General features: G+C 39.7%; 1 protein-coding gene and 1 long non-coding RNA gene across 4 annotated transcripts in view; one reads left to right on the forward strand and one right to left on the reverse strand.

The window, feature by feature from the left end:
• The window catches only part of thada (THADA armadillo repeat containing), a 258,466-nt gene that overhangs the window by 57,615 nt on the left and 177,324 nt on the right, over positions 1-23,527 (reverse strand). The window lies entirely within an intron of this gene.
• LOC148889654 (uncharacterized) lies at positions 7,055-20,996 on the forward strand. 3 transcript variants are annotated; one of them, XR_016116910.1, is made up of 6 exons: positions 7,055-7,178; positions 12,531-12,633; positions 14,189-14,318; positions 14,408-14,448; positions 17,483-17,530; positions 19,635-20,996. It is a non-coding gene; the product is annotated as an uncharacterized LOC148889654 (long non-coding RNA). The 3 variants fall into 3 exon arrangements; XR_016116909.1 differs by having other exon boundaries at positions 14,189-14,448; XR_016116908.1 differs by lacking the exons at positions 17,483-17,530; positions 19,635-20,996 and having other exon boundaries at positions 14,189-14,581.

Genomic DNA, 23,527 nt, shown 5'->3' on the forward strand with positions numbered 1-23,527 from the left:
AAACCATAACTACAATGTGGCCCGCGGCAAAAAATGACTTTGACACCCCTGATTTATAGCATGTATGGTATAATTTTAACTTGACATCTACCGGGGCCATATGTGGCCCACGACGTGAAATGAGTTTGACACCCCTGATCTAGATTTTATATTTTATACTGCGCACAGTTCTTTTACAGAGCCATTTATTTGCAAATGTCCCCATTGTAGGACTAATACAGGTTTTTTTCTTATCTTATCTAGGTCAGTCAAACTTTATTAATAGACTATAAATCAGCTTTACACTATTAAATACACTATTACATCAATACAATACACTATTAAATCAGCTGTAGATGCTCGATATTATTTCACATATAAGGCGTGCCAGATTATAATGATTGAGGTCATCTTTTGAAGTTGAAAAGAAGGCTTTTGGGCGCAGCTCATAGTGCGGAAATATGGTAATTAATTTGCTGGCATACTTTGTATTCTCCCATCACCCCCACTCTCTCTTTTTCTGTCTCCCTCCCCACACATTAGTATGCTAGCTCAATCATAACCTCATGTTAATATAACTATGCATGATCGGGCCACCCAAAATGTTTCAGCGTTCTCCTTTCGTTTCTAACTGGATTGTTTTGTGGTTTCACAGAACATCTCCGATCCACCCCCCCCCCCCCAAAAAAAAAGATTATATTTCGAAAATAGTGGAAAATAGAAATGCTCCAATGCACATAAAAACACACAGGCCCACCCAAAGTCTCATGTTTTAGAAGATTAAAAACAAAAAAACAACAGGAAAATGCCCAGCATTCCAACTGTGTCGCTTTTGCATACAGCAGTTCCATTGATGTGGAGATGAAGTGGTTTCTTCAAGACAGAGCGGTTTTCCCCGACAATGAGACATGTTACATCCTCTATTCTGGACTTCCTAGAAAATGTCTTGAACTGCTTACGTCCACAAGGTCATTACGGGGGTTAGTTGCAGTGTCCAATACAGTTCAACGTAAGTCCAATAGATTGCAGACGTGGTTCTATTTCAAATTAGTTGTTCATTCAGAAGGTGTAGGGGTCTTATCTGGACCTCGGGGGCGGGGGCATAATTTGAATGTGCATATCTATGTTTAAAAAAATCAATGCAGTATGTGTCCATAATTTTGAATAAACTTAAGTGTAAAGATCAATACAATCTGTACATACAATCTGTACATTACTGCACAAATACAATACATATCGTATTTTTCGGTGTATAGGCCTTGATTTTCTTCAAAAGATGAAATTGCGCCTTATACGCAGGTGCGTCTTATATGTGCAGTAATATTGAGGAAAAACAATATTTATATACAGTAAAGTCTCGTTATATCGATATCGGTTATATCGATAGTACTGCTTATTATGATACTATTTCTATGAACGCAAGGAGAAAATTTACATACCGCAGGATCGGATATATCGATAGTCCGGTGATATCGATATTTTTTTCCGACTCCCGAGAATATCGATATAACGAGACTTTACTGTATTTTATTTGGAAAACGTTTTCACTCATTTAAGGTGCAGCTTATAGTCCGGTGCACATTATATATGGAAACAGTTTGAAAATACACCATTCATTGAGGGTGTGCCTTATATGCCAGTGCGCCTTATACATTGGAAAATACGGCAATTAATTAATTAATTAAAAATAAATAAACTAAAATAAAAATGAAAATTAACGCAGAAAAAAATTAACAAACACAAATAAATACATACATAAATAAATATTTAGGTGCGCCTTATATATGCTTTGAAAATCCGCCATTCATTGGGGGTGCGCCTTATATACTGGCTAATATGGTAATTAATTAATTTAAAAATACATAAAATAAAATAACATGAAAATAAAAATGAAAACACAAACAAATAAAATACAAAAAAACAAATAAATAAATAAACCGGCAGGTGCGCCTTATATATGAAAAAAGTTAGAAAATACACCATTCATTGGGGCTGCTGCGCCTTATACACCGGCTAATACGGCAAATAACAAAAATATATTAAAAAATAAATATAAATAAATAAATAATAGAAAAATAAAATAAAAAAATAATAAAAAAATTAAATAACAAATAAATACATAAAATAAAATACCATGAATAAATAAATAAATAAATAAATAAATACATAAATAAATAAATAAATGAGTCTGGTGCGCCTTATATATCGATAAATACACCATTCATTGGGGGTGCGCCTTATACACTGAAAAATACGTTCCAACACATGGCAGACATTAAATTTATGATGAACATTTATTTCGAACACCGAGTAATCGACTTCTTCAATGACTTGAGTCTGACAGTACATTTCATCAAGTGTATACGCAAACCCTGTTGAGTCGCACGCATTTCTTTTAATGTCGAAAAAAAAAAAACAATTTCGCCACAAGGGATTTCAACTGTCAGCAGTCCGTTGACACTCTTTTCACTTTTAGCACACAACTCGCCACACAACTCATGCACCTTAACCCGAAAGCACATAAACCTTCTGTTCAAACAGCTTTTGTGCGACACAAAAACATGAACACACACTGGCTTTCAATCCAGGGAATGCTGCTTTCCCCACAAAACAAGAATACCAATACTGTGTGCATGTGCCAAGTTGTTGGTACGCCTGGTTTCACTCACCATATAGGCCCCACACCTCACTACAAGGCACACACACACATTCCTGTTTCAATGGGTTCGTGAAATCCGGATAACTCGGCATAAGGAGTGATGACCACCATTGCTGATAAGTTTAGAGAAGAACTAATATTACATTTGAACACTAAATATCACCCCATTTCCCACTTCAACTTCTTTAAAAAGAAAGAAATAAATTTTTGGACTTGGAAACTGAAATAACAGCAAGAGTGAGGACTCTCAATGGGTACATTCAAAGTCCTCACCCGTATAGTGAATTTGGTTAAAATATTTTGACTTTTTGTGGTATGATTATTTTCCTCTCATTAACCATGCACATGCACACATAAACACACACAGTGAGTAAAAAGTGTGTGTATCCAAGTGAAATTAAAATACACACCAACAAAATAATTTTGGGTTAATTTGTGAGGACCTCTCTGAAACTTTAACAGATGCATATACAGACCCTCTAGAAGCCTTTAGAATGAAAAGCTCGTGAGGACCAGCCAAAAGGTCCTCACTTGTCAAAAATGTCCTCACTACGTATGGTATAAAATCTTAGTGGTCCTCACAAGACTAGTCATACAAACACACACACTGCATTAAGTATTATTGACAAATTTAATACATTTCTACTTATACTGTATCTACCTACATACTTCTATATACTGCATTACACTTGCTTTTTTTCTATGATAACGACACCTTATACAAAAGCGTGTGTGTGTATATGTGTGCGTGCCTACGTGTCGGTATGGAGGGGGAAAAAAAAGCTATGGTGACATTAAGCACGGTTGATGGGGAGAGGGCCGAATAAACAAGGTGCTGAGTAGAAAGGCTGCCCCTTCAAACACATTCATTCACAGAGCATAGTACCAGGATCAACAGTGTTTATCAGTCCTGAGGCTACAGAGACAAAGACAGAGAGTGCTGGGAGATAAGAGAAAGGGGGCTGGGGGGTTGAGGATTTAAGAAATGGAGTTTTGGAATACGGAGGGAGGAACAAGGCCTGATTTGCAGAGGCAGAGAAATGTTTGTTTTTGAAGGTGACTGTGAATGACAGATAAATACTGCAACATATGGTAGTTCTTTATAGTCGTTATTCATTCATTCATTTTCCAAACCCATTTATCCTCATGAAGTTTGCGTAGATTCTGGAGCTTACCCCACCTGTTTTGTGGGAGTCGGTAGAGGACACCCTGAACCGGTTGCCAGCCAATCGCAAGGCACATATAGACAAAAAAACAAAACAGATGCGCTCATACTCGCACAGAGGGACAATTTCGAGCGTTCAAATAGCCTGTTATGGGTATTTTTGGAATGTGTGTGTAAGACGGAAGACCCGAAGAAAAGCCATGAATGCCCAGGGAGAGCATGCAAACTCCATACATGGAGGTCGGAGCAGGATTTGAACTCACGACTTTTACGTGGTACCATATCTGTCAAACTGCGAGACCCTGTGACATTACTAATGGCTCAAAAAGAATTGGAAATGTTTATAAAAAAATATGAATGATATTACGGCGAAAAAAAAACACGATAAAATGTTTAATTGAACTGATTTCAAAATAAAATTCCACTTGACCGGAACTTGTCTTCTCTGAACTTTTGTTTCTTCTCGAGACTTTTCGCACCGACTTGTTTTCTCGGTGGTCAAATTCGCTTTTTACGAGTAGCGCTATTTGTAATAATTAACATTACTGCAACTATTTCATGACGCAAACGGAATTGAAAATCTCCCAGAATTATGTTTAACAATGTATGCATTTCTCGTACAAACTTTCACATCTAAAAATGTGCAAAAATCGTACAGAATATGGCAAAATACAGGCGGTTGACAGGTAAAGCACAGTCGCCGTGCTAACTACTACCAGGCCGCCCTATGAACATTTCTAGATGTAAAAAAAATGTGGATGTGCATATGTAGAAGTGTCGCGGCTTGGAATTGAAGCGAATTTACGTGGCATATGAGACAATCTCGTTTCGTCAATGGATGCTACAGATTTGTGTTTGCTTTAAACATTTAGCTTGTAGTAGAGGTGCACAATCCACCATGACGTCCCCGATCCACTGGTGAAAAGCACATTTTTATCCTCTCCTCTTTCATCGAACTGCTTCATGTAACAAAGAGGGTACAGAAAGTTTGTATAAGACAGGGGTGTCAAAGTCATTTTTTGCCGCGGGCCACATTATAGTTATGGTTTCTTCTCGAGGGCCGTTATGAATTTGGGGAACCCATTAGAATGTTTAAATCCCTTCAAATATTACATATAGAGCACACAGCAAATTAATGAATAACTCGTTTTCAAATCTGAAGTCAAGAATAATGACTTTTATTGTGGTTGACATCCAAAAATATGAAATTTTGGCTCAGATTTTAGCAATCATCATGGAATTTAACAAGTTTGATTTGCTTTCACGGGCCGAAAAAAATGATGTGGCGGGCCGGATTTGGCCCGCGGGCCTTGAGTTTGACACCTGTGGTATAAAAGACATTAAACAAACAACTTCCTACTTCCTCGCTGTCATCAAATAAGCAAAAGCACCATGACAAACACGCCCCACAACGTGACATGGAAAAAGTTTCAGGGTAATGTAAACCTACATTCATTTTTGAGGCTTTACTCTAATATCATTTAAGCTCATCAAAACCTTTCACTCAATACTACTATTCATATTATCTTTAAACAGAAAACCGGTTAGATGCGGGTGCACATTCATTCCGACATATGTCCGAGATAAACCGTACGTAGGCAACTGCGGCTTTATTGTGTGCACTTAAACTCTGCACTTGTGTCCCAATCATAAAGCGTCTCTCAGCAGGAAAGGAAATTATGCCGGAGTTCAGAGCGTATTACATATACTGCAGTTCAAAGGCAGCTAGGGCCCAAAGAAATCTGAACATATACGAGACCAGAATCCATCTCAAAGCATACATCACTCCTGAAACAGAGTGTTCTTGATACAACTAGTCCAATATGAGCCCATAAATCACAGAAGTACCGTAGTTTCCGCACTGTTTTTCAAAAGCTGACCATGCACCTTATAATCCAGTGCGCTTTACATAAGGAAAGAGTTTACAAATATGTCATTCATTGAAGGTGTGCTTTATAATTCAGTACGATTTATACATGGAAAAAGTTTACAAATACAGTGATACCTTGGCTAACGAACTTAATTGGTTCCCAGACAGGGTGTGTAAGGCGAAAAGTGTGTGTCCCAAAAATGAATTTTCCATAGAAAACCGTTAAAATGAGAATAATCCGTTCCCAGGTCCCCATAACATAATTTTTGACTTTCGAATTTTCTAAGCCTTAAAACTACACTAAATATACCTTATTTTATGTATAATAAATGTGCTATGGTATTATAATTAAAGAAATAAATGGTACTATATAATAAAGTCGTTTTATTTACCTTTGTAATGGTCGTTGATGGCTTGATGGAATGGAGTGGCCGGTTTCATCAGCATTAAACACTTGATGAGGAATGTAGCCTTCTTCTTTCACCTTCATCTTGAGGAATGATCCCAATGTAGGTTATTTCCGTGCGATAATTTTACCTAGTTCCTCATCAATTGTGTTCTGTTTAGCTGGGTTGATAGCTTTATGCCTGAAGTGTACAGATGGCTTGTACGGGTTATTTGTGGAGCCTGACTGATGGGAATTTTAACCTTGCAGTCTACACTCTGCCAAAGTTGAAACAAGTCCAAATGTCACTGTTTTCTATCCATTTTGTCATGCTCTCTCTGTCGTCTGCCTGTCCCTTTAATGTTTAAACCACCTCCCCTCACTGCTGCGTTATTGACCAATTACGCGGCTTTAACCGAAGACTGGGGGCGGGGAATAGAGGACAAAAAAAATGTTGGCTGCCATGTTCTTTTTTGGAGAATGGCTTCACTCTCTCTCTGTCTGTAAATCCCCCCTCACTGCTGCGTTCTTGACCAATCACGTGGCTTTAACCGACGACTGAAGGCGGGGAATAGAGGACCAAAACAAGCCGGCTGCACACAACACTCATTGTGGCAGCTCCGTGTGTATCCTGAAAAATAGTTGGCATGCCAAGGTAAAATTGTCATAAATTTAACATTCGTAAACCGAAAAGTTTGTAAGCCAAGGGGTTCGTAAACCGAGGTATCACTGTACCTGAAATACAACGGCTTTTAAAATGAATCTTGTCTCAGCATGCAGAGGTTTTTCATAACACAGATTGTACAACACGGTGCCAGTTTGTACAATCGGTATTAAAACTTGGCATGATGCAACGGCACATGAATTAACATGTTGGGCCTTCAGTTTTGTTTTTTTTTTTTCCTAACAAGCTCACTCGTCTCACCACCAAACCCATCCTTTGCTCCGGGTCATGCTCTGCACCTTCCCTCTTGTCATTCTCACCACTTTGTCTTGCTCGAAGGCAGCCTTAGCAATCAAAAGAGGCCTATAATCCCACTGACTGCGACACAAAAACCTTCTTTGTTTCAGTGTAGAGAAACACAGCTCGCTACAGAAACGGAGGAAAATCTTCAATCAGGTTTGTAAAGTAATCTCCGAAAATATTTTTCAATGATCTGCAAGTGAGGCCGCTTCTCCAGACTTCAAATGAAATTCATCAGAAGGTTTACCTCCAGAGTAATCTGCAAAGGGTTTGGATTTGGTCTCGCACATTAATGACTTGTGCATGTGTAGCATCTGTGAACATGCATAGCTTATCCGCCGTTCAAATCTTGAACTAGCGACACTTTATAAAGTCAGACGTGCAGGCTGTGAAAATATTTGGTTCAGCTCCAGAGTAAATATAGGAAATGCACAGTTAATTTATTTCAGGTTAAGGATAGCCAAGGCCATGTGCCTTATGTACTGTTTTCATCCTACAGCATGTGTGTGTGTGAGCTCGCAGAATAGACCCTTTCAAGCCGCAGAATGATAACATTGTTCGTGTTCATCCAATTATTTCAGTGAGGCCTGCATATGCGGAATTGTTTGCATTTTCCTCCTTATACTACTGATGTGTTTATTTTTTCAAAATCAAATGTCAAAGTTCAAGTACAGTATTTTCCGGACTATAAGGTGAACCTTCAATGAATGACATATTTTAAAACTTGTTCCATATACAGTGATACCGTGGCTTACAAACTTAATTGGTTCCCAGACAGAGTGTGTAAGGCGAAAAGTGTGTATCCCAAAAATTAATTTCCAATAGGAATCCATTAAAATGGGAATAATCCGTTCCCAGGTCCCCATAAAACCTAATTTTCTACTTTCTCATTTTTCTAAGCCTTAAAACTACACAAAATATACCTTATCCTTATTTTATGCATAATAAATGTGTTATGGTATTATAATTAATGAAAAACTGTACTGTTACTCATCTAGTTATGAATATGAATTAAATAGTTCTGAAGAAGAAGGCATAAATGTTTGCAATCGATTAAAGAAGTCCTTCCGTCTCATTTTGAAGCGTCTGGACTCCAATGTAACTCACAGAAAATGCACAAGATGGCGCCCAAGCTCCGTTGGAAATGGGCTGATTTGTGTGAACTAGTATCAAATAGTAGTCGTGGTGCAACACATAACAATTAGCCATCGCGTTATTTACGTGTTTTCCTTCTAATTTCGTCATCAACACGAATCAACACGATGTTTTCAAACCAAACAAAGTACCCAAAATGCATTGTGTGTTGCTTTCTCGGTCAGGGGCGTTCCTGATGTGACATCACGTCAGGAATCATCACCAAATCAAAAACAAGACTTCCTGAGTATTCAGCGCGAGTCTTAAAAATGGAAAATATATCTATATGCCGTGGAATCTTTGTAAAATACGCTCAGTAGAAGTCATTTGAAGTGATTTTACAAATTATGGACACAACTTGTCCGGAGGCGTCAGTTGTACTTTAAGATTTTTCCATTTTGTACTCGGGATTTTTCATCATTGTTGGATATTGGGATATTTTTACGGTAATCTTAAGAGTTGTTGCTATAATCCTTGTCTGGTTACATTTGTAATGTTTGCTTATGTTATTGCTTCCAATTATGAATAATGTGATCTCAAGCTTGAAAGAAATGCAAGCATCAACAAATATAATGAGCCATTAGAGACACGGGTTGTTTAACAATCATTATGTGACCGAAATAATTTTCAGGGAGTGTCTTCAACCTTTCGAATTGTCAACGTTTGGCCTTCCAACGCGGAATTTGCGTGTTGTCCCAAGTGCCGGCGTGTATTTTCTCTGTGCACTGCGGTTTCCTCCGACATTCCAAAAACATGGTTGATTGAACGCTAAATTGTCCCTATGTGTGATTATGAGTGCAATGGTAATAATTCGTCACTGTGTGCCGTACGATTGGTGGGCAACTGGTTCAGGGTGTCCACCGCTGAACAAAAATTGATGGACGAATGGAAGGATGGATGATTGGTTGGTTGGTTGGGTGGTTGGATGGGTTCGGGTGGGTTGGATGGATGGATGGATGGATGATGAAGGATTGAAGGATGGATGGATGCATGGATAGATGGATGATGAAGGATGGGTGGATGAATGGATGGATAGGTAGGTGGGTGGTTGGATAGATGATGGGTGGATGGTTGGATGCATGGATAGATGGATGATGAAGGATGGGTGGCTGAATGGATAGGTAGGTGGGTGGTTGGATGGATGGATGCATGGCTAGATGGATGATGAAGGATGGGTGGATAAATGGATGGATAGGTAGGTGGGTGTTGGATGGATGGATGATGGGTGGATGGATGCATGAGTGGATGCATGGATAGATGGATGATGAAGGATGAGTGGATGGATGATGGGTGGCTGGATGATGAGTGGATGAATGCATGGATAGGTAGGTGGACGAATGGAAGGATGGATGGATGATAGGTGGATGGATGATGGGTGGATGGATGCATGGGTCGATGGATGGATGGATGTGTGGATAGATGGATGATAAAGGATGGACGGATGCATGGATAGATGGATGGTGAAGGATGGGTGGATGGATGCATGGATGGATGATGAGTGGATGAATGCATGGATAGGTAGGTGGATGGATGGATGATGTGTGGATGGATGCATGGGTCGATGGATGGATGGTACGTGGATGGATGGATGGATGCGTGGATAGATCGATGATAAAGGATGGATGGATGTGTGGATAGATGGATGGATGTATGGATGATGGATGGTGGATGATGAAGAATGCATGAATGGATGGATAATGAAAGCTCTATGGATGTCTTCAGTTTAAAGTGTTTAAATACCCCATTGGATTAAAAATGGATTTAGGGATGATTCACCTTCAGTTGATTGAGAGAAGACAGCATTATTTCACACTCACTTGTTCCCTTATCCATGAATCGGTTGCACTGCCTGAAGATGATAAAGCAGCTCTTTTTGTCTCAACTTGTCCATGAGTTTTATCCGCTTGTGTGTGTACCAGGAAATTGCCTCCTTTTTACAGTGCAGACCGCACATTTGTTTGCGCGGTTGCTTCCTTACTAACACAATTTACCGCACACACACACACACACACACAATCCCAGAGTAGATATAAGCGCATACAAACATGCTTGCACAGACACGCACAGACACCCACATGCTTTCTCTCCAACTGTATGCTGAGATACTCAATCCTAAAGCAATAGTGCCTGAGCCAGTTTGTGTATTTTTTAGGGTCTGGTCTGTGCTTTTCTCCAGTCTCGCAAAGCTTTGGGAGGTCTTACGACATGTTAATGCTGCTCCATACAATAACGACCCGGCTGGCACATTGTGAGTGTGTTTCCAGTCGATGTTTGTGCATCTCGGCTTCTAAGTTCTTGCCTGCCCGGTTTTCTTTGACTGCATGCATGTCACACCTTCCAGTGAGTTGAGTTGTTGTGTTAAGGTTCAGATCTTTTGGTCCATAAATGCCAATTGTCAGACCAACAGTTTGACCATGTTACCGGATAATGGTAGTTTATACGTGTACCTTAGTTAGCCATTGAATGTAATCCACAGATCATCAGAAACATTTATGACGATTGTCTTTACAGGGTTATTGTGAGGTTGCTTTTTCAAGGCCTTTCCAACTCACAACAACAAAGTAAAATGAACACAAAGTTTTACCAGAGGCAAAACATCAATATAATAATTTAATTAGGGGAAGCGAAGCCTTTTTAATGACAATGTCACATGCATTCTACCGGAAACAAATTCCTTGTGTGTTCTACATACTTGGCAATAAAGATGATTCTGATTCTGATAGGATACAGTACTACACAAAACATGTACCATATATTGCGCACTATACGGTGCACATAAAAGGCTTATTATTTTTTTTTTTTTTCAAAAGATGACCATGCGCATTATAATCCATTGCGCATTATATATGGAAAAAAACATGTCATGTTCGTTAGAGGGGCATTTTATAAACCGGTTAACCTTATACACTGTATATGAAACTGGTTTAAAAATGTCATTCATTGAAGGTGCGCCTTATATATGGAACACATTTAAAAATAAACAATTCATTGGGGGTTTGCCTTATACTCCGGTGCGCCTTATATATGGAACCAGTTTAAAAATGTCAGTCATTGAAGGTGCGCCTTATACACCGGTGCGCCTTATACACCGGTGCGCCTTATATATCGAACCGGTTTAAAAATGTCAGTCATTGAAGGTGCGCCTTATACACCGGTGCGCCTTATATATGGAACCAGTTTTAAAATGTCAGTCATTGAAGGTGCGCCTTATACACCGGTGCGCCTTATATGTGGAACAAATTTTAAAATAACCCATTCACTGGGGGTGTGCCTTATACTTCAGTGCGCCTTATATATGGAACCGGTTTAAAAATGTCAGTCATTGAAGGTGCGCCTTATACACCGGTGCGCCTTATATGTGGAACAAATTTTAAAATAACCCATTCACTGGGGGTGTGCCTTATACTTCAGTGCGCCTTATATATGGAACCGGTTTAAAAATGTCAGTCATTGAAGGTGCGCCTTATATATGGAACCGGTTTAAAAATGTCAGTCATTAAAGGTGCGCCTTATACTCCGGTGCGCCTTATATATGGAACCGGTTTTAAAATGTCAGTCATTGAAGGTGCGCCTTATACACCGGTGTGCCTTATATGTTGAACAAATTTTAAAATAAACCATTCATTGGGGGTGTGCCTTATACTCCGTTGCGCCTTATGTATGGAATCGGTTTAAGATGTAATTCATTTAAGGTGCACCTTATACTCCGGTGCGCCTTATATATGCAATAAATTAAAAATACACCATTCATTGTGGTGTATTTCATTGTGGTGCGCCTTATACTCCGGTGCGCCACATATATGAAACAATTTTAAAAATACACCATTCACTGGGGGTGTGCCTTATACTCCGGTGTGCCTTATATAACGGAAAATACGGTGCGCTTGGAAACAACTTTTGTGTTCACAAAGACATTTTGAACAGGTTTTCTGAATATACTCCATATACAGTAAAGTCTCGTTATATCGATATTCAAGGGAGTCCGAAAAAATATCGATATAACCGGGACTATCGATATATCCGACCCTGTTTGCATGTAATTTTCTCCGTGTGTGCATAGAAATAGTATCGATATAACCGGGACTATCGATATATCCGATATAACGAGACTTTACTGTAGTACCCTATACTTATGTCGAGCATCTTCTATAGGACCACCACCACGAGGACTGGTGAATTTTTGCATCTGTCTCGCATGAATTAATCAGCAATTAGAATATACACGCAGGTTTATTGTCAAATTAAAGTTGACGAATGATCCAATTGTATTTATGAGTCATTGTTTTTCTCTCATCTGTGAATTTCAGTAAGAAACGTTTGTTCATATGAGTGACACATTTTCTATGTCTCTCTCTCTCTTTCTCTTACTCCCAGATGCACTTTAGACCTGTGAAAGGATTTTGTCAGAGGTACAGATGTTTCACCTAGTTCAAGTGTGTAGTCATGAGACACACTCAGTTCCAAGCTAAACAGCTGGGTAGGTTTTGATTTCAGATTTTTAATGGCTAAGTCAACATTAAGTCAACAGCAGAGTATTACAGCTGCTGAACGTTTGGGCAGCAGAAAAGGTGGGCCTTTCAGACACTGAAACTCTTGTGTGTGCTGAAGGATGTGGTGAGGGAATTTCAAACATGGCGATAGAGCATTGTTTGACTTTGAGTAACATTAGGCATATGGTGAAAATCAAATGATTCGACAGACTTTTTAAAATGTGCAATCATAATACACAGAATATGGCGGACCGGGTGCCGTTTTCATTCAGGTCGCAATCCAGGATGAAAAGAGTCCATTTTTTTTCTCTGTACATCTAATGACCGTATTTTCCGGTGTATAAGGCGCATTCAAAAGTCTTAATTTTCTTCAAAAGATGACCCTGCGCCTTATATGCAGGTGCGCTTTAACTGTGAAGTTATATTGAGCCTCAACAAGTCTATGAACTTCTGTCAGCAGTCACCAACTCCATTTCCTCGTGTGGAGGAAGTACTTCCTAACCCCATCCTCTCATATAACGCCTTAGAATGCGGTGTGCCTTATATTTGGAAAACATTCATATATTTATATACAGGTAACATCCGTTCTGACAAAACGGTCGTAAGTCAAACGGTTGTAAGTCGAAATCAATTCAAAATGGCCGACGTGGATCGTATACAATGTCAATCTGTTGTTTTTAAGCAACGTTTTCTATTGAATACTATTATAAACCAACAGTTCATTTATACATTTTATGACTTTTAGTGTCATTGTTATCATTTTATATTTCATATTATCGATTTTTATTACTGCATAACTCAACCTGTAATGTATACAAAACCGTTTACTGTACAGTTCATTTATAAACGTGATACTTTTAGTGTCGTTTATCATTTTACATTTCATATTATCGATTTTATTACTGTATAACTCTACCTATAACGTATACAAAACTGTTTACTAAAAATTCCCAGCGGACAAATCAGCGCATTTCCAACAGAGCTTGGGCGCCATCTTGTGCATTTTCTGGGACGCTACATTGGAGTCCTGACGGCTCAAATTGATACGGGAGGACTTCTTTAATCGATTGCAAACATTTATGCTTTCCTCTTCAGAACTATTTGAATCATATTCATAACTTAATGAGTAACAAGAAAGCATATTCTCCGAATCTGAAGCCATTGTTTGGATTCTCCAGCAATGCAAGACACAAAGTCACAAACAAGGGGGCAGTACCTAATGAAACACGGCATCTCCGAGGTCATTTTGAAGTAGTTTTGGGACATTTTAAGTCATTTTTATTGGAGTTTTGCATTCAACTAAAAATATCAGCCTGAGTGTTTTGGGTATTTTAAAACGTTTTTCTGATGTCAGTTAGGAAACAAAAAAATGGTGTCGGTTGTCCTTTAAGTAGCTCACCCATCCCCTACATACTGGTTGTTGCTAAGGAACAAACAACACGTACCATATCTCTCAAATGAAGAAGAACTTAATGTTCTTGGCCAATGGCCACATGATGATGACTGAAACATATATCTCTTCCTTCCTATTTACTCCTCAAGATAAAACGGTTGACGGGAGAAAGGAGAGCAAATCCAACCGTCGGATTCCTCAGCTCTTGTCACGTCATTCACAGACAGGTTGGAAGACTGCAGATGGAGAAATGTCTTGTTTTCATCGTTACGCCTCCGTGTGCGTTTTTTTTTCTTCCTGGGATCACATTCGTTTGACTGATGTTATGCGATGACAGAACATACTGACACATATACCTGTTTCTGCAGACGCGGTGGTATATACAGTATGTAGTGATTACGCACCGCTGGTGAGTCTGCCAAGTCTTATATAACTCACTCAAGCTGTTAAAGGGGAACTGAGCCATGAAGTTGGCCATAACACACATTTGACTACGAATAGACTAAAATTTCCCCACTGCGGGATGATTAAAGGCTTTGTGATTTCTGATTTTTGGCAAATAAATACATAATAATTAATTAAATAGTAATGAATGAATATATGCTAACATTGTATCGTAAGAGGCAAGAAAATAAAAGTTACATACAGTAATTAACCCGCCTAAACACTTTTGTGAGTTGTTTTGCTAAATTGTGAGATTTTATTTTCCCTGATGTGAAATATGCTCGGCTCAATAAATAACGTGTGAGGAAACACTGAGCTAGAAATAAAAGGGGGAAAGGGGAAGCACTAGGGGGCAGTCAAATACAAAGCATGACAGATGGAAGTGCCTCTTAAACCAAGTGGAGAATTCTTGAGGCTAATCAGAGTGAATGGATGCCTTTACAACTCGTTTTTGTTCTACTTTTTCCTTTCATAACTTTGCTACTGTGAATTTGGGTTTCTTGTGTTATCTTAATCTTCAAAAATATAGACTCATCATAGTTCTTACACACGGCCATTACTATACTATCCAATCAACCAATGTTGAACCAGCAGTTATTTAAAGACAATCAGAACCAGAGTCATCTTTAAAATAAGTACAGTGATACCTCGGTTTATGAACTCCTTGGCTTATGAACTTTTTGGTTTACGAACGTTACATTTCTGACAATTTTACCTTGGCATACGAACTTTACCTTGGTATACAAACTTTTTTTGTACACGAAGCTGCCTGAATAAGTGATGTGTCGTTCGCAAACGAGCCCGTTCTTCTAACAACAAAATGGAAACTGACTGTTTTTGTCCTCTATTCCCCACCCCCAGTCATCGGTTAAAGCCTCGTGATTGGTCATGAACGCAGCAGTGAGGGCGGTGGTTTAAACATGAAAGAGACAGGCAGACGAAGTGAGAGCGTTTCAACTTTGATAGTTTAAAGGCAGAGTGTAGACTGCAAGGTTAAAATATCCCATCAATGAGGTTCCACAAACAACCCGCACAAGCCATCTGTACACTTGATGCAAGAAGCTATGAACACAGCTGAACAGAACACAATTGATGAGGAACTAGACAGAGAAAGCACCCACAAGTGATCATTCCTCCAGATGGTGAAAGAAGAAGGTTACGTTCCTCATTAAGTGTTTAATGCTAATGAAACCGGCCACTCCATTCCATCAAGCCATCAACGACCATCACAAAGGTAAATAAAATGACTTTATTATACAGTACAGTTTATTTCTTTAATTATAATACCATAGCACATTTATTATACATAAAATAAGGTATATTTTGTGTAGTAAAGTAGAAAATTATGTTTTATGGGGACCTGGGAACGGATTATTCTCATTTTAATGGTTTCCTATGGGAAATTAATTTTTGGGATACACACTTTTCACCTTACATACTCTGTCTGGGAACCAATTAAGTTTGTAAGCCAATGTATCACTGTATGTAAAACACACAAGGAATTTGTTTCCGGTAGAACATGCTGCACTAGTATCATCATAAAAAGAAATTGCAAAGAGGTGCTATACAGTTATATTTGGGTTACTGTTTAGAGAGTTAATGGCTAGGGGAAAGAAGCTGTTTGAATGTCTGTTGGATTTGGTGCCTGAGGACAGTCGCTGGAAAAGGTGGTGTGCAGGGTGCGAAGGGTCAGTGGGATTTTCCGCACCCTTGTTTTCTCAAATGATTAGTTATCCATTCAATAAGTGTTGAGCTACTGGATTGTTGCCATATAGTACTCAATAAAGTAGCTTAAAACTTTCTCCCAACTATTTAATGTTCAATATTTATTCACCTACTTAACGGTTACAGAAACATCAGCTACATTTTCCTGCCACTTCCCTGAACTTAGATTCCATTGGTTCTGCATATAAAGTCTGTGGTGGCTGTATTGTGGCATGAAAAGGGGGTAGGGGGATGTATCCCACAACACCCTACTACCCCCACCCGCTATTACAAAACCTTGATGTGGTCACAGAGGAACGAGGGCCGCAACCACAGATGGAGCTGCTACAGCATGCTGCAATACGATTCGTAAAACAACACTAGAGAGCCTGCAGTTCCACTCAATCACAGTATGCTGTTTATGTGTAAAAAGTCGGGTTGTTTTTAATGCTGGAATGCTACGCTCATTTGATACAACACTTCTGTTGATGCCTTTACTTTTAAGTCTAAAAAAAAATCAGGCTTACATTGCACTTGTTGACCTGGATTTACCTGCTCTTATCCCACCTGTTCTGTGGAAGTTTCTACCTCTACTTTGGAGGTTTCTTCAGCATGTAACATATAACAGCAACCTGATGTTTATTTCCAAATCCAACTTGCTATAACTAAGCAATGAAATGTATTCAGCAACAATAAACATTATTGGTTAATAGTTAGATACAGTTAACAGTGGAGGGCCATGCATGTCACTCCTAGGCCTTCAGTCGTGCTACGTTTGACATGTGATTTACTACACATCCACTAGAGGGAACCGTTAGTAAGGAAATAACTTGTGACTTGGAAAATGCAAGGATATATTGTCTGTTCAAATTTTGACTCTGAACGTGTGGATTCATGATGACCTCGAAAAATTGCAATATTAATTGCTATTTTTGCTAGCTTCTGAGCTGTCCATCCATAAAGATGTCCATTTTTTCCTGAAAAGTCAGTCTTGAAAATGGCTTTAACAGCATATCTGCAAACAAATCCATTCAGCCTTCCTTCAGCAATTATGGGTTGACAAAACCACTATTAATATCAACACAATAATATAATTGCTTAGCTCACTACAGATACAGGGTGCTAGCGCTGGCCAGTATGCACTTCTCACGAATGGCTAGTGATACCATGATTGGCTAGCCAATAATAGTTTGCGAAAACTCGTGACGTTTCCAGCCTGCAAGCAGTTCTTGGGTTGCCAACTCAAACTCTGATTGGTTAAAGCAACAAGTTTAACGACCCCTTTTATGCTCCAGGGCCTGCAGAACTGATTGTGAAGGCGTTCAGGTCGATTTCTGACCCTGGTAAGAAATGATGGCTGAAATGTGATTGCTTAAATACGAAAACACACATCTGGAAGCAGCACAACAGGGGGAAAAGTAATGAAAGGAAGCTGAACAACAATTTGGAATGTTTTAATACGAATGTATGGATATACAGTAAAGTCTCGTTATATCGATATCGGATATATCGATAGTCCCGGTTATATCGATACTATTTCTATGCACGCACGGAGAAAATTACATGCAAACAGGGTCGGATATATCGATAGTCCCGGTTATATCGATATTTTTTCGGACTCCCTTGAATATCGATATAACGAGACTTTACTGTAATATAATTCACAGTAGTCTGTCATTCAGATATTTTCAGGCTAGCAGAGATGGCCTTGCAGGCCATGACGACCCACCACTGACAGTCAATAAAGGTTGAATGGTTGGGAATAATAGACCTTACATAATATCATTTACTGTAATGTTAAATAATTTCAAATGAAATAAGGAACGACGACTCTCTATATCACAGGTGTCAAAGTCAAGGCCCGCGGGCCAAATCCGGTCCGCCACATCATTTTTTTCGGCCCGTGAAAGCAAATCAAACTTGTTAAATTCCATGATGATTGCTAAAATCTGAGCCAAAATTTCATATTTTTGGATGTCAACCACAATAAAAGTCATTATTCTTGACGTCAGATTTGAAAATGAGTTATTCATTAATTTGCTGTGTGCTCTATATGTAATATTTGAAGGGATTTAAACATTCTAATGGGTTCCCCAAATTCATAACAGCCCTCGAGAGGAAACCATAACTACAATGTGGCCCGCGGCAAAAAATGACTTTGACACCCCTGCTCTATATGGTGTGCATATAGGCTTAAATCAACTGCCCTTGCACAATTCAAGTGGAAGTTCAAGCAGCTACTGCAGATCTGTGCAAGTGATTACCAACCCCCTCACCTCAACCATCCACACCCACACCCTCTTTATCTCCCAGGCTGCTTCATAACTTCATTTTGTGACGAGCCGGTTGGCTTGATTAAAGTTGAAGTGGCTGGTACAGGCAGGTGCCTGAAGAAAATGAGCGGTGGAGGGTGTGTGGGTGAAGGGGGGGCGATCAGATCAAAGCAACCTATTTATTAAGTTTTCAAGGTTGGATAATCAAGGCCAAAGACTCCAAAGACTCAAGAGCAAAATGAAAAAAAAATTGTTGCTTGGATGACAATGTCATAGATTGACATTTTTGAACCTCAGGGGATTGGTCAAAGCTGACAGGAAGCTATCACCGCTTAAAGGACAACCGACGCCTTCGGACAAGTTGTGTCCATAATTTGTAAAATCACTACAAATGACTTCTACTGAGCATATTATTCCACGGCATATAGCTATATTTTACGTTTTAAGACTCGCGCTGAATATTCAGGTCAAATCTTGTTTTCGAGTTGGTGACTATTCCTGATGTGATGTCACGTCAGGAACGCCCCTGACCGAGAAAGCGGCACACAATGCATTTTGGGTACTTTGTTTGGTCTGAAAACATCGTGTTGATGGCGAAATTAGAAGGAAAACACAAATAACGCGATGGTGAATTGTTGTGTGTTGCACCAAGACTACTATTTGATACTAGTTGACACAAATTCCCAGCAGACAAATCAGCCCATTTCCAACGGAGCTTGTGAGCCATCTTGTGCATTTTCTGGGACGCTACATTGGAGTCCGGACACCTCAAAATGATACGGAAGGACTTCTTTTCGATTGCAAACATTTATGCTTTCCGCTTCAGAACAATTTGAATCATATTCATAACTGAATGAGTCACGAGAAAGCATCTTCTCCGAACCTAAAGCCATTGTTTTGATTCTCGAGACGTCCTGGCGTGACGTCACGAACAAGGGGGCGGGACCTATTGAAACTCGGCATCTCTGCGGTCATTTTGATGTAGTTTTGAGACACTTTAACTCATTTTTATTGGTGTTGTGCATTTGACTAAAAATATCAGCCTGCGTGTTTTGGGTATTTTAGATGCTATAAAAAGGTTTTCTTATATCAGGTAGGAAACCAAAAAATGGTGTCGGTTGTCCTTGGTCTCTTGTGTATATGTTTGCTTATATATTTGTTCTCACGCATGCAGGGAAGGTTTCGGCAATTGGTATGAAAGAATTCTACCCCAGGAGCAATGAACCCTGATGATATATTTCCCCTTTGCCTTCAACCCCCTCTCACCCCCCCCCCTTTCTGGATTTCCCTTCTTCTTCCCTCCACTTCTCTTTCACCTCTTCATCATATCACCCTCACAACAACTGCCCTGGAGAGACAGCTGCAGAAGACATTATTTGCCGTGTGAGTGAGTGAGAGATAAAAAAGAAAGAAAAAAAAAGTGGACGAATGGAATAAAGCATGTGAAAAATGGAGAAAGTGAATTGGATACAGTGGCAGTGACAGACGGTATTTCGAAAGCTTCCTCTCGTCTAAGTATTTACACGTGGTCGTATGTCGCACTTCTGTCATCTGGATGGCGGATCTACATCATAGTTAAAAGGAGAATCGTGACTCATACATTAAAAACATCTAAATATCTCCTCGTAGCAACGTTGCCGTTTCTGTATTCGGTTGGCTGATGGCGGATCATCAAACACCGATTTGAGTTCCGCACGTGAGCTCGCTGCCAACTGAGGAGTCGTTTCACAGTTCCTCAATTTCAAAATTGCCTGCTCATCATGGAAAAGTACATTCGTTGGAAAAAGAAGAACATATTGAGAGAAAAAAAAAGCGACTCGAGACCACGTTCCATTTTTTTAAATTAAAATCACTCTCCTTCAATCGTGGATGTTATTTTGGGCATGTAATATAAAACATTTGGCTTTTAATTTAAAAGCGAGTTGGTGGGGTTCATCATGAATGCGTGTGTTCACTATATGAACGTCTGTGTCCATATTCTTATTCATGCCTGTTACGCTTGGTCTGCAGTGTACACATAAACCTTCACGCTGCTGCTGCTACAACAACGTGACTTTAGCCACCAGCATAACTGACTTCCTAAGGATAATAAACACTCAATCATGCACCCATGTTATCATGTCATTATAATTACACAATGTCCAAAATTGTCGAGGGGGAAAAAAACAACTAGTTAAGTGTCAACTAAATGAGTCCAATAAAAAAAAAATGTTTTCAAATAAATTATTGTCATTAATCTCTCATTAGTTTTCCTTTTGTGTATGTTTTTACTCGGAATTGGAGTGTGTACCACTGGCGCCACAGGGATGTTGAGAGGACCGTAAAAGTGAAAGCCGCGATGGATTTGCGCCAAGGCACCCAGAAATGTTGACGTCCGAGGGAATACAAATGTGGAAAAGTTGAGGGGGATGGTATGTTCGTGTGTGTGTGTGTGTGTGTGTGTTGCTACGTTTATTTTTGTTTTATTTATGCAAATTTATCCCAAAAATTATAAATGCAAATTCATCCAAAACACGCAGTATGATATTTTTAGCCAAATGCAAAACACATAAAAATGACTTCCAAAACGTCCAAAATCTGCAAAAAAATGAGCTGTGAATTGGGCATTTTCAGAAAGTCCCGCCCCCAGTTTGTGACGTCACGCCAAGACGTCTAGCATTGCTAGTGAATCAAAACAATTGCTTCAGATTCGGAGAATATGCTTTCTTGTTACACATCCAGTTATGAATATGATTCAAATAGTTCTGAAGAGGAAAGCATACATGTTTGCAATCGATTAAAGAATTTATTTGAGCCATTTTGAGGCAACATTGGGGGTAAATCTCTCACCCAAAAAAAGAGGCACAAAATGGCGACCTCCTGTGGCCACCTCCGTTTCCACAGGCTGATAAATTCCTTATATGGCGCTTAGACGCCCTCTTCTGGCCTTCTGGCGGCTTTTGGGTGCAACACGAGGTCCCCAGATCAAACAAGTACAGCAAAATACATTGACGTGATGGAAGGACCGCTAGAATGTGTCTTTATTATGGTCCTTTAGTGACGTCACGTACGGACTCGTCACCAACTCAAAAACAAGACTTCCGGAGTATTCAGTGCGAGTCTTAAAACGTAAAATATAGCTATATGCGGTGGAATCTTTGTAAAATACGCTCAGTAGAAGTCATTTAAAGCCATTTTACAAATTATGGACACAACTTGTCCGGAGACGTCGGTTGTCCTTTAAAGAGCAGTTTTCTTTCTCATTGCATATTATCATTAAAATATACTTAACTATCACTGACAACTGATGGATGGATGGATGGATGGATGGATGGATGGATGGATGGATGGATGGATGGATGGATGGATGGATTGGGGTGCAATGGATGGATGGATGGATGGATAGATGGATGGGTTAGGGTGCGATGGATGGATGGATGGATGGATGGGTTGAGCAGATGGATAAATGGATAGATGGATGGATGGATGCGTGGTGGGGTGGATGAATGTATGGATAGATCAATGGATGGATGCGTGGATGGATGGGTTGGGTGGGTGGATGAATAGATGGATAGAAGGATGGATGGATTGGGTGGATGAATGGATGGATTGAGTGGTGGATGGATGATTGTGTGGATGGACAGATAGATTTTGTTTTCTATATTTATTTTTGACACTAGCTCTACAATTGAATTTGCATCTCCAAGCTCAGGTAGCTACATCTTCTAATCAACTTGTTTGTGTTTTCATTTGCCTGTACTTAATAAGTCTGTATTTGTTTTTCTCATTGTGTTTGCCAAATGCCGCGGTATTGTCTGTGCACATTTACAGAGTTAATCATTGTGCAAGTGTATACTTTGTGCTAGCATAGTGGCTCCTTCATTAAAACGGTAACCAGGCCACACTGACAATGAATGCTCTGTTCGTCGGCCTATCCTCTTCACGCTGAACTTTATTTGTCTCTCAACTTTTTCCCTCTGTCGTAATTGCGTTTCATCTCCCTCTTCCAGTTGCTGTGAAATGAAATGAGTTTGATGTTGGAAGTTTCATTCACTGCAGACCATCTCTTATTGCCCAATGCTCTTTGTTTGTTTAAGATCCTGAATATAAATGTGACAAGGAAATATGTGAGCTCAATATTAAAGTTATAACACATGATTTAGAAATCCTGGGATTCTCGATTTAAGTATTTCTACAAATAAACGTCTGTGGTTGCACACAAGATGCATTAGTGTATTTTGGCTGAAGGCACCAGAAACGGTTCCAACTTTGAAATAATCAGCACTGTTGGACCGTGAGAGCGTCTGCATTTGGTTTCTGGTTCACCTGTCCCAAAGGATCAGCAGTGGAGCTGAGACTGAGGCGACGGATAAAGGGGAGTTGTGGGGGGTAAGGGGCTGTCCGGGGAAAAAACCATCGACGGAGAGGTTTTGGTACCCCCCCCTCCAGAGAGCGGTAATCTACATGTAGTGCAGTAACAAGGATCAAAGTCCTTGACACCCGTGGCTCATTTGGGTCATGTAGCCCTGTATCCTAATGCCCCAATTCACTGCCGTCACCCCAGCGTTCCCAAGCATCAAAGCTATCAATTATGAAAGCGAAACAGGTGGAAAAGTCGGCTGTGCATGCAGGCGCGCTTTGAGCCAACCGTCTCTCAGAACTGCAGCTGGAGGGGGCTTATCTGGTTGCCACCACAATAAAAATGATAATGGCACTTCCGATTTTCTAACTGGCGTTTCCTCTTCAACAAAAGTGTCTCAGTTCTTGGCTTAACCATGTCAAGTTTCTCACGCACACACACAAATTAAAGCCACAGGTCGGGGGTGAACGTGGGAGAGCACTGTAATTTCCACACTCCAAGGCGTATCTAAAACTATGACATTTTCCCAAAAGCCAACAATGTGCTTTATAATCTGATGCGCCTTACAGATAGATCAATAGATCGCTAGCTATCACTAGCTAGCTAGCTATCTATAGCTCTCTCGAAAGCTCTCTTGAAAGCTCTCTCGATAGCTCTCTCGATAGCTCTGTTTATGGCTCTCTCCATAGATCCCTCCATAGATCGCTCCATAGATCGCTCCATAGATC

The sequence above is a fragment of the Hippocampus bargibanti genome, linkage group LG13, assembly GCF_051943395.1.
Source record: "Hippocampus bargibanti isolate YZ-2025 linkage group LG13, ASM5194339v1, whole genome shotgun sequence".
NCBI classification, from domain to species: Eukaryota; Metazoa; Chordata; class Actinopteri; order Syngnathiformes; family Syngnathidae; genus Hippocampus; species Hippocampus bargibanti.